This window comes from Mauremys reevesii, linkage group 4, assembly GCF_016161935.1.
Source record: "Mauremys reevesii isolate NIE-2019 linkage group 4, ASM1616193v1, whole genome shotgun sequence".
In the NCBI taxonomy this organism is placed as follows: domain Eukaryota; kingdom Metazoa; phylum Chordata; order Testudines; family Geoemydidae; genus Mauremys; species Mauremys reevesii.
Window position 1 is genome coordinate 4,383,640 of NC_052626.1, and position 12,152 is coordinate 4,395,791.

Consider the following 12,152-nt stretch of genomic DNA (forward strand, 5'->3'; position numbering starts at 1 on the left):
CTGTGTAGGGAAGTGTATGCATGTGCTATATCTACTCAGGTAAACTTATTTACTGAAAGCACGGGGTCAAGATTTTAAGGGTGATCGCTGTGCCTCGAAAATCCATTGGACAACATAGATTCTCCTGTCTGCACAATTCTTTGGAACTGTAGAATTCAGTGGGTGTGAAGGGACATGCCCTCCTACTGGCAGGGAGGAGGCTAACGAGCACCTCTGGCCTTGTGCTGCCCTAAGGAGGTGCACCTGTACAACTTGTTTCTCCTGGAGGAGAAGGGGCTTTCAAGGGGAAGCTTACCAGGAAGAAGGCTGTTCCACAGAGACTGTTAGTAACAGCGGCAGGCCAGTTGAGGAAGAGACAGACAAGGAACACGCTGCTTCCAGAGCTGCCCTGGCTGACAGCCAAGCAATACACCCCAGGCAGAGGGGTAGGAGGTAAATCTCATGAAGGGCAATAGAGACTTTCAGAGACTGAGGCTCTAAAGCCCTATCCAGGGGCTGTCTGACAGATTGGCCCCTGTTGCAGCCAGACTCACCTTTCTTGCAAGGGGAAAGAAGGAAGAAGAACCAGTCCTCTGCCAGGGAGCGATTGCCCCAGAGAACTCCCCCAAGTGCAGCTGTAACCCACACATCTCCTGGGTGTGGTGCTCTGGCTCCCTCTAGTGGCACTGAGACCACTTTGAGAGCAGGGGGTGGGACTAGATGACCTCCTGAGGTCCCTTCCAACCCTGAGATTCTATGATTAATGAATCTGCTACAGCCTTAGCTAAGAGCCATGTGACTAGACGCGCATGCATTTAGCTCCCGAGGTCCCAGGTTCGATTCTGCCTGCCAACGACCAGGGTCTGTGGTCCTTACATAGCCACTGGGGGAGTAGAGAGGATAAATGAAGGACAGTGGGACCTGGGGGCGGGGGAAGTGTCTAGGGAATCTTGCCCCTTCCTATAATGGTTTGATAGTACTGGAAAAAGTGACCATACAAGTGTTTTTGTGCAGATGAGCTTGTGGCAGTCAGAGAGAGTCTTTAAAAAAATGGTATTAAAAATCTCCAAATATTTGAAGGAAATAAAGGGTAAGGAAGGTTTGGAGTTTAAGTTGAATATCAGCACTTCTCCACCCCCGTATAGTCTGTGGAAGAGTTGAAAATCCATCGCTTGAGTCAATTAGTCTGACTGAATAAATCTCTTTTGGATGTACTTCTGTACTGGTAGAGTTAGGCAGGATGACCTCGTTCAGTAGGGTTGTTTTTTTTTAGAATGGGTTGAATTTAGGGCTGGCTGGAAAACAAGAATTCCGTTCTGTGAAAAATGCTGTGCTTTTAGACATTTTGTTTTCTTTCCTCATTGGAACAAAAACAAGAGCTTTTTGGGGAAAAAACAAAACAAAACAAAAAAACATATGAGAGGCACCCACCCCAGAACTGCCAATATCCTGCTGGTCATGGCAGTCACCTGGGAGTCTCAGATTCAGGCCCTTGCTCTGACTGTTTTGTAGTGGAAGCTTGAATTCAGATGTCCTACCCACTGCACTATTGGCTTTTCAGCTGGGGGAAGGTGTCATTCCCTCCAGAAATTCCGTCCTGGACTTGAGACACTTTCCTAATGAAAGCTAGGTTGAAACTAGCAAGTTTCAGAAAAGTTTCAGTTTCAACAAATTGGTATTTTTCCAAGAAAAAAAAAGGTTCATTGAAAAATTCCTGACCAGTTCTAGCTGAATTCTTCACCGCAAATTATGTGTTGAGAATGTAACCCTTATTTATGCCTCAGTCAGTTGGTGTTTTAATAGCTATAATTAAAGAAGCAGTCAAAGGAATTGGTTTTGCCTTTTTGGAAGAGTGCCGTTCATTCCCTTCTGTGTAGGAATTACTGTACAACTTCCTTTCCACTCTAATTTCAATAGAATACAATGCCAGGTTACTGGTTTGGGAATCCAAAGTGGCTGTTTTAGGTGAAGCTAAATTTTGGATGTGTCAGACTTTCCCCTCTGGTTGCATGGCCTGTGTTTTTGTGATGTTAGGCGTATTTCAGACCATTTCTACAGAGATCTAATGTCTAGCTTTTGTAAACTAACTAAAGATAAAAAAAAATCTAATCAACCTTCTAACCCTCACCAGGTTATAGGCATAAAGATGCTCATACTTATCTACATAAGAGAGCCATCCAACTGTAACTAAAGCCAATAGAAAGTCTTCCACTGATTTTTCGTGGGAGATGGATCAGATGCAAAGTGTTTGCATAATTCTGTTGTTATAGCCCTTGTCCTCACCTCCTTCTATCCAGTGCCTTTGGGTTTTTTTTAATTGGCTTCTTATGTTTCAATGTAAATTGAGTAAAGCATCTGGAACACTCCAGGTGCTAATCAAATAAGAGTTTTCATCCCATTCACTTCTGAGGGTTGAAATAGATTGTATTTTAAATAGTTATGTTGCTATTATCCGGCATTACTTTCTGACTGGCCTACGATATACACACCCATTGTCTTCAAAAATACATTCAGAAAGTACATTCACCAACATGCTGCTTTTTATCTGGGGAATCCTACACTTTAGAGGACTTTTATGTTGAGAGATTTCTCTGGCCACTGTTTTCAACAAGATTGTGGTGCTGAGAGTTTCAAACGTCTTCCTTGGAACATTACATTAATATTTGATCTTCATTAAGACCAGAGAGTTGTATGGCTTCTGTAGACAGGACAGAGAATAGCAAAGCTTTCATTTCCCCTTGCTACATGACAAAAAGGGAGCTTCTTGTCTGTTGATGTAACGTGACTGTGAAGAGGTTCGTGAGTGGAGAGACTAAAGTCAATCACATGCAGCTTTGAGCATTCATACTGTTTCCAGAACTTTATACAGAGAACCCAATAAGTAAGGCACTATCACAATGATAGCATGCATATAGCACTGAATAACGTGGATTTTATTTGTCTCTATTCTGTGTGTGTTCAAAGAACTCCACTGTGAAGGAAAAATGCTACACAAGTTTTGTGTGTGTGTGTGTGTGTAAAAAAGACATTCATATCAGAATGAAGAGATTCAAATGTAGCTCCATCCTATCTTCACAAGAAAATCTCTGTTTTACAGATGTGCCCTAGTGGATCCATAGTTATGTTTCTGTCAGCTTTTACACTGGGAGAAGGGCTTAAGTCCTTGCAATTTATATTTTTAAACAATATACGAAAGACTAGTGTGACCCAATGTGAAGACTGAGAAATCACACATTTGACAGTAAGGATATTTGGAAAGTTAAAATTTCTACCAATGCTCATCTTGGCACATTTTACATCCCAGGCTGATGCCTGGGACCTACTGAAGTCAGTGAGGAGGGTTTTTGTTTATTTGTGTGTTTGTTTTAACAGGGCCACAGTTTCATCCTGAGCGCACCCTGGTATTGATTAAATAGCACAAACACATTCCATTTCATGTATATGGAAAGGAAAGTGAATACAAAATGCTAAACACATGGGAAAGATATTAACGAGGGTTAAATCAATCTCTCAATCATTAGATGAGACATAAAGTGGGGGCACCTACCTTTAAAGTAGGGTGACCAGATGTCCCAATTTTATAGGGACAGTCCCAATTTTTGGTCTTTTTTCTTATATAGGCTCCTATTACCCCCCACCTCCTGTCCCAATTTTTCACATTTGCTGTCTGGTCACCCTATTTAAAGCATCTGGTACTAGCCAATGTCAGAGACAGGATACTGGGCTAGATGGACCTGGGGTCTGATCCAGTCAGGGAATTCCAATGTTCCTATGCAAAATGGCACAGGTAAAATTAATCTAGGAACCTTCATTTTAGAATGAATGCCCTGATTTGTGAATGCTTCATTTCTCATCCTTAACACTGTGCTAAATAATTTCCCTCATTTTGGTTGTTGTTGTTTTAAAGAGAAGAATAGAAAAAGATTGAAGTGGGCAGGGTGTAGGCAGAAGAAAAGAAAGGGGAAAAATACCCACTGGTTAATGAGCCCAATGGTGTGTCCAGATGCATCTACAATCTAAGGTGTCCCAGGGCTGCCCAGAGGTTTCCGGGGTCTGGGGTCTTCGGTGGCGGGGGGCCCCCACAGCCGAATTGCCACCAAAGACCTGGCACTTCGGTGGCGGGTCCTGGAGCGGAAGGACCCCCCGCCGCCAAATTGCTGCCGAAGACCCAGAGCAGAAGATGCTCCAGGGCCCCAGGCCCCGTGAGTTTTCCAGGGCCCCCAAAGCAAGTGAAGGGCCCCCGCTCCAGGGGTCACGAAAAACTCTCATGGGGGCCTCTGCGGGGCCCAGGGCAAATTGCCCCACTTGCCCCCCACATCCCCGGGCGTCCCTGAGGTGTCCTAAACTCAGAAGGCCATATCCAATCTATCTTTAACTGCCAGATCCTTCCCTGAGGAATGTTTTAACAACCCATTGATTACCGAAATGCTCATAACCTTATATCATCAGGAACAAATATAATGTGTGTAAATTCCAAGTTTAAGCATTCATAGTGTTAAAGATAATACTGAGCCAAATTAGTTTTCCCTCCCCAGTGAACTGTAAAACAAGCCCAGGTTTCATCTAACTCCTATTAAAATCGACAGCAGTCTTCCCAGTCAAAATAATGGGAGCTGGATCAGCCATTTTAGCTCAGCCATTTTTGAGTTATATGAAAGTGTTGTATTTTTCACACTCTTAACTCAAGAATGGTGGAACCAGTTTTGCTCATCCTTTCCACAGGACATAAAAAATTATCTTTGGGCTGGGACCAAATGTGGAGGGCTGGATTCTGGTCTTGGCTTTGTTATAGGAAATGCAGAGTAGATCCACAGCTGTTAGCGGTTTTACATCTGTGTAACTGAGATCAGAATCTGACAAGTACGTTTTGGTCTAAATGAAATTTGGTCTAAATCACCGATCTTAATGCCTTAATTTCTCTTGCTGCCAGGGTCCCTCTGCAGTGCCATAGGATGGCGAGGCTCCTGGGGCAGGGTTTGCAGAGCTTCTCCTGGCTCCCATCTGTATGTTCCGCTCCCCTCTCTCTGTAGGGCTGGCTGCTGCCACTGCTTGCTGTCTTTCTGCTCATCATTGTCTTTGGTGAGAGGAATTCTGAGCCCTCCCTGCCTCTCTCTCTCCGCTTGTGCTCCCCATGTCAGAAGCCCTAGGACTTGGTGGAAGAAGAGCAGCTGAAAAGATGTATGCAACACTTTCCAGCGATGCCTTCTGGGTTAGCGAACAGGCCCTTCTCCGCCAGGCCGGGGACCGGGGAAGTGGAAGAAGCTGAGAGCCCTGTTGGCAGAGCTGGTGCACATGCTTTCATCCTGCAAACAGAAATAGCCACACTCGCTACACCATAGGTCTTTTGTCCTCAACAGATCAGCGCCAGGGGGACTCTCACCCCTTAGGACACATGGACAGATTCTACTGACCTCAGGATATTTTCAGTCTCTCTGTGGAAGCTATTAATTAGGGGAGGGGAGTTTTCAAAGGCAGCAGCTAATTCCCATCTGCGCCTTTTGCACATCGCTCCCCTAGTTAATAACATCTCATGTTCATGGTCATGCTGCAATCTCCTGCCAGGGACTGGGAAGGACTCTTACCACCCTAGATCCAGTATTGCAGATTGTTACACCATGGAGAACTTTTCACCCTCTTCAAAACAACAGGCATGAACCATGTCTCCCCTCCCGCCTTTGGGGAGGTAGGAATACACCAGAAATCACTCCAACATCAGTAACAAATCGTCTTTATGAGCATCAGTCGCCTTCATCACAAACCAACAGCCCCAGTGCCCCCAAACCTCAGCCCATCAGCCACCAACTGGGGGGTCTCCTTCCCTCTGGGCTCTGGCTGATGCCCATCTGCAGCCCAGTGCAGGCTGAGGGGGGTCCAGTGCTCCCTGGGCCTGTCCTACATGCAGCATGCAGACTCTTGGCCTGTTATGTCCCAGTAGCAGCACATGTCCTTTCCAGCAGGCTGCACAATCCTTTCTCCAGCGACAGCAGAAGAGCTTGGCAGCAGGAGGTAGGGGCGGGATTTCGTTCCAGCTGTCTAACCAACCAGCTTCTCTTGTTTGCTCATCCCCTCACCAATAACAGCTCCAGGGGCAGGGCACTTTCACAGCACAGCTGTTGGTCTGTGGAGTGGAGCTGCACACCATGTTCCTATTAAGTTAAATTCATCTTAAGTCACAAAGATGATTCCACCGATTACATGGAATAGCTGACAAACATCTGCCTCTCAAATCTATGGTAGATAGATGGACATGTTGATATCCCTACACAGATCTGCCCATCAGCCTGGCAAACATGTTAGCTTCCAAGGAAAAGACACACATTCTGTTTCTTATTGATCTTTCATAAATATAGTGAATCATAGACTTTAAGGTCAGAAGGGACCATTATGGTCGTCTAGTCTGACCTCCTGCACAATGCAGGCCACAGAATCTCACCCACCCACTCCTGTAACAAACCCCTAACCTATGTCTGAGTTATTGTGTGGTTTAAAGACCTCAAGGTGCAGAGAATCCTCCAGCAAGTGACCTGTGCCCCACGCTGCAGAGGAAGGCGAAGAACCTCCAGGGCCTCTGTCAATCTGCCCTGGAGGAAGATTTCTTCCTGACACCAAATATGGCGATCAGCTAAACCCTGAGCATGTGAGCAAGACTCACCAGCCAGCACCCAAAAAAGCATGGAAGGAGGGATAGCGCAGTGGTTTGGGCATTGGCCTGCTAAACCCAGGGTTGTGAGTTCAATCCTTGAAGGGGCCCACTTAGTGATCTGGGGCAAAATCAGTAGTTGGTCCTGCTAGTGAAGGCAGGGGGCTGGACTCAATGACCTTTCAGGGTCCCTTCCAGTTCTAGGAGATAGAATCATAGAATCTCAGGGTTGGAAGGGACCTCAGGAGGTCATCTAGTCCAACCCCCTGCTCAAAGCAGGACCAAACCCAACTAAATCATCCCAGCCAGGGCTTTGTCAAGCCTGACCTTAAAAACCTCTAAGGAAGGAGATTCCACCACCTCCCCAGGTAACCCATTCCAGTGCTTCACCACCCTCCTAGTGAAAACGTTTTTCCTAATATCCAGCCTAAACCTCCCCCTCTGCAACTTGAGACCATTACTCCTTGTTCTGTCATCTTCTACCACTGAGAACAGTCTAGATCCATCCTCTTTGGAACCCCCTTTCAGGTAGTTGAAAGCAGCTATCAAATCCCTCCTCATTCTTCTCTTCTGCAGACTAAACAATCCCAGTTCCCTCAGCCTCTCTTCATAAGTCATGTGCTCCAGCCCCCTAATCATTTTTGTTGCCCTCCGCTGGACTCTCTCCAATTTATCCACATCCTTCTTGTAGTGTGGGGCCCAAAACTGGACACAGTACTCCAAATGAGGCCTCACCAGTGCTGAGTAGAGGGGAATGATCACATCCCTCGATCTGCTGGAAAAGCCCCTACTTATACAACCCAAAATGCCATTAGCCTTCTTGGCAACAAGGGCACACTGTTGACTCATATTCAGCTTTTCGTCCACCGTAACCCCTAGGTCCTTTTCTGCAGAACTGCTGCCCAGCCATTTGGTCCCTAGTCTCCATTTATTTATTTAAGAATTCTCTGTAGTAACTCAGATTCCATCCCATCACCGGCCACTGGGCATGCTTACTGCTAACAGTCATAGCCTTCCCACCTAAAACCTGTAAATCCGGGAAACACAAACCAAACCACAACAGAACCCACAGCAAACCAAACCCCCAACGAGCACCAGAACACTGCCAGAACACCACACACTCCCATCACTAGCCTCTCTTCCTCTGCCTGCCTCTTAGTCTTCCCCCCAAACTCCCCTTGCAAACTCCTACTCAAACTCCTCTGTTTACGGCTCTGTTTGCTGGCTCCTGTGCCACTGCCTGACTGGCTGGCTACCTTTATAGGACCCCTAATCAGAGAAGCCCCGCCCCCTAATTAGGGCTCAGCTTCTCTCCCAGCACCCTGCCCCTACCAGCCTCTTCTCCTCCAACAGAACTCCCACTCAAACTCCCCTATTTACAGCTCTGTTTGCTGGCTCCTGTGCTGCTGCAGCTGTCTAGTATCGGACTAGTAAGAGTCTTGTGTTATAACCTATAACCATTCAGCAACATAGAGTCCAGTAAATCACAATCCATTGCCTTCCCACAGTCATCCCATCTGGTTTGCTGCTGCGGCACAAACATTTGAAGCAGTTTCTGCTGTGTTTAGTTCTCCCGAAATGCCACAGCCTGACACATATTTCTAAGTGGGTGGGGGGAAAACCCTCTTTGGACCACTGACGTCAGTGGAGTTATGCCAGGGATGAGTATGACCCATTATTTTCAACTCTCTCTGAAATCTGCTGTCATCTCTCATGAGGTGGAAGCTGCTTCCTGGTTCTCTGCCTGATGGCTTTTGAGGCCGTAATAAAACCCAGCCTCTGGATGCGTCCTCTTCTGTGTATGTCAACTAAGCTGGCTTGAGTGCACTATGAAAAGGTGGCATGTTATCTCTTCGTAACACAAACAAAAACCCAACGATGTAATCTGTAGATAGTGGCTGTGAGGAACTTGTTTGTTGCATTTCCTTTATAGCTCAGCAAGCACAACCAGTCAAAAGCAAACCGTGCAGTATATGCAACCATCTTCCCTGATTTCATTGCTTTTCAATGGTCCCTTCAATAAGGTAGTTTTTAATCTCAAGTCCTCTTGTGTCCATTGGAGGAATAATGTATTAAAATAATGTATTAATACTCTCAAATTCATCTGCCCCATAAGCCCTGTGATTGAAGGACCAATTTTACAGGAGACTTCCTCAAAGTCTCCTGTCTGCCCTACCCTAATTATTCATCACATCTTCCTTTGTGCTTCCATCATCATCGTCTGTGCATAAAACCAAACCACTCCTGAGCCCAGAGCTGCACAGGAAATGGTTTTCCTCTCCCACGATTATTTTTGAGAATTCAAATTTTTTTCTGGTCTTGAATTGGGGCATGTGGTCCATCTTGACATTTTCTGAACCAAAAAATGATTTTGGGGGGGTCAGTTAAAATATTTTGTTTCTATTTTGACCTTTTCTCATGTTTGAACTTTTTTTTTTTAAAAAAAAAAAATCAGCCTAATTAGTTTAAATTTTGAAACCAAATTTCATTTTGAACTGGAAAACTGTATGTGTGTGTGTATGTGTATATATTAAAAAATAAATGCTCTGTAAACATCAAAACTGTTTTTCTTGAAAAAAATTCAAGTCGGGAAAGTCGTCGAACCCAACGCTGTTTCATGAACAGTTTTTTGATTTTTGACAAATCATCATTTTCAATGAAAACATGATTAGTCAAAAAATTCCCAACTGGTCCTCGTTAATGACAAAGTCTTACATTCTACAGAATGGTCAAGCTTGGACCATCTCCTGAGGGAAGAGATTGCCTGGTGCCCTCTACCAAGTATAGTTTGCCTCCACCTCCTGTAAATTTCAACGCAGGATGTGTCAGTCTTAGTACCCTAATTATTTCAGTGCTGCTGTCCTAACAGGGGCCAGATGAGAGGCAGTTTCCAAAGGTTATAATATGATTGACTAATGGCATGAGCCTCCTTACAGACACGACCCAGCTACTTACTCTCCCTCGGGCAAATGGGTGGAGAAAAGGTGGAGATCCATTAATGGCAGCCCAGTTTAGCTGAGCTTCTGCAGGTGGAGTAATACCTTGCTGGTGGCATAGGCCTGTAGTCTAATGGAGGAATATTGATGGTTCTGACTCGGGGGTGGGGGTTCTAAGGGTTAACTGTGTGGACACTTACAACTGTCTGATTTAAGACTCGCTTTAAGTTTTCCTTTGAAAAGTAGTTGATGAAAAATGAGTTTTCATCTAAAATGCTGATTTTTCCATGAAACTCAAAATTGTCCTATAAACACTTTTAGCAGCTAATAGCATAAATATAATTCAAGATGGTTTTTCTTCTTTTCCTTTTCTTTTCTTATAAAATTTCATATTTTCAAAATTTCATATTTCATAGGAAATTTCAGGAAAAATGGGATGTTTTTCATTGGGAATTTAAAAAATGGTGTTTTTCGGTGACCTCTACTCTGACTCTGATATTAGTGGAAATGGAGCTAGCAGTTTTTGAACATAGCTCAGTAATGGCTAAAACCAGTGGTTCTCAACCAGAGGTCTGCCAGGGGGTACATCAAGTGATATAGATATTTGCCTAGTTTTACAACATGCTACATGAAAAGCACTAGCAAAGTCAGTACAAACTAAAATCTCATACCGACAATGACTTATTTATACTGCTGATTATACTATACAGTGAAATGTAAGTACAATATTTATATTCCAATGTATTTTATAATTGTATGGTAAAATGAGAAAGTTGGCAATTTTTCAGTAATAGTGGGCTGTGCTGTGACACTTTTGTATTTTGATGTATGAATTTGTTAGCAAGTTGTTTTTAAGTGAGGTGAAACTTGAGGTACACACGACAAATCCGACTCCTGAAAGGGGTACAGTTGTCTGGAAAGGTTAAGAGCCACTGTCTTAAACGACTTCATCCCACCTCTACGGTCAGCAAGAATCAAAGACTGCTGCTAGGCCCAGGGGCGGCTCTAGGTATTTTGCCGCCCCAAGCACGGCAGGCAGGCTGCTTTCAGCGGCTTGCCTGCGGGAGATCCCCGGTCCCGCGGATTCGGCGACCTGCCTGCAGGAGGTCCGCCGAAGCCACGGGACCAGAGGACCCTCTGCAGGCATGCTGCCAAAGGGAACCTACCTGCCGCCATTGCGGCAACCGGCAGAGCGCCCCCCACAGCTTGCCGCCCCAAGCACACACTTGGCGTGCTGGTGCCTGGAGCCTCCCTTGACTAGGCCAGTGAGAAAAGAAACCAGTGCTCTTTTCCTAGCTTCTTTCGCTGCTCCACACGGTGTCATTTATAGCCTTAAGTATCAGAGGGGTAGCCATGTTAGTCTGGATCTGTAAAAGCAGCAAAGAGTCTTGTGGCACCTTATAGACTAACAGATGTTTTGGAGCATGAGCTTTCGTGGGTGAATGCCCACTTCTTCGGATGCAAGGGATGAAGTGGGTATTCACCCACGAAAGCTCATGCTGCAAAACGTCTGTTAGGCCTGGTCTACACTAAGGGGGGGGGGGGTCGAACTAAGGTACGCAAGTTCAGGTACGCGAATAGCGTAGCTGAACTCGAAGTACCCTAGTTTGACTGACTTACCCGTCCAGACGCGGCGGGGTCGAACTCCGCGGCTCCAAGGTCGACTCCACCACCGCCGTTCGCGGTGGTGGAGTTCCGGAGTCGACCGGAGCGCGCGGGGAGTTCGAACTATCACGTCTTGATTAGACGCGATAGTTCGAACTCTGATAAGTCGAACTCACCGCGTCGACCCGGATGGTGAGTATAGACCTACCCTTAGTCTATAAGGTGCCACAGGATTCTTTGCTGCATTTATAGCCTTGTTCCACTACAACTGTGGGGTTTGTTCCTGACATCGCTGAATGATCAGCTCCTGTGCTAAACATCAATACAGCGTTATGTGAAGCATCACAAAATGGAATTGCATTTGCATTTTAAAAGGGATTTATTGAAAGAACTTTGGTTCCATTCAAATTTAAGAGGTCACCGAGTGTTCGAATCCCCTTGGGAATCAGTGTGTGTTTGCGTTGTGGGGGAGAGCTTGAACCGAATAGAAACCATTAATATTATCCTACATTATTGATTGTTTATAATTTGCAACACAAATTGGAAAAAAAATAGCATGTTGGGAGTGCTCTCGCTGCTCAAGAAGCCTATTATAAGATGTGTAGGGGTGGCATATTTGTGAATTATGCTGTGGTGTCTTCTGAGAATGAGAAACCCTTTTAAATTTAGGTTGGGGTTATATGTCCAGGAAATGGCGGTTCAGTGCTACGTCAACAATGCAAATGTATTTAGAGGTGAACTTCTAAGATGTTTCCATCACTTATATTTTTCTAATATTATGTCACTATTTCTGTCGAATTCGAATGTGGAGGTTATTGTTTCTGGGCCTGGATGGCTGGGCTTGGTTGCCAATCAATAACATTCCAGTGAAAGGCTTTTTATGGCTGGTATTTTTTATTTTAAGTCTAAGGTGCTGTAAAAAAGAAATAGAAGCAGAAAACAAACCATGCTTCCTGTCATTCACTAGTGTGCATAAGCCAAAAGGATTCGGA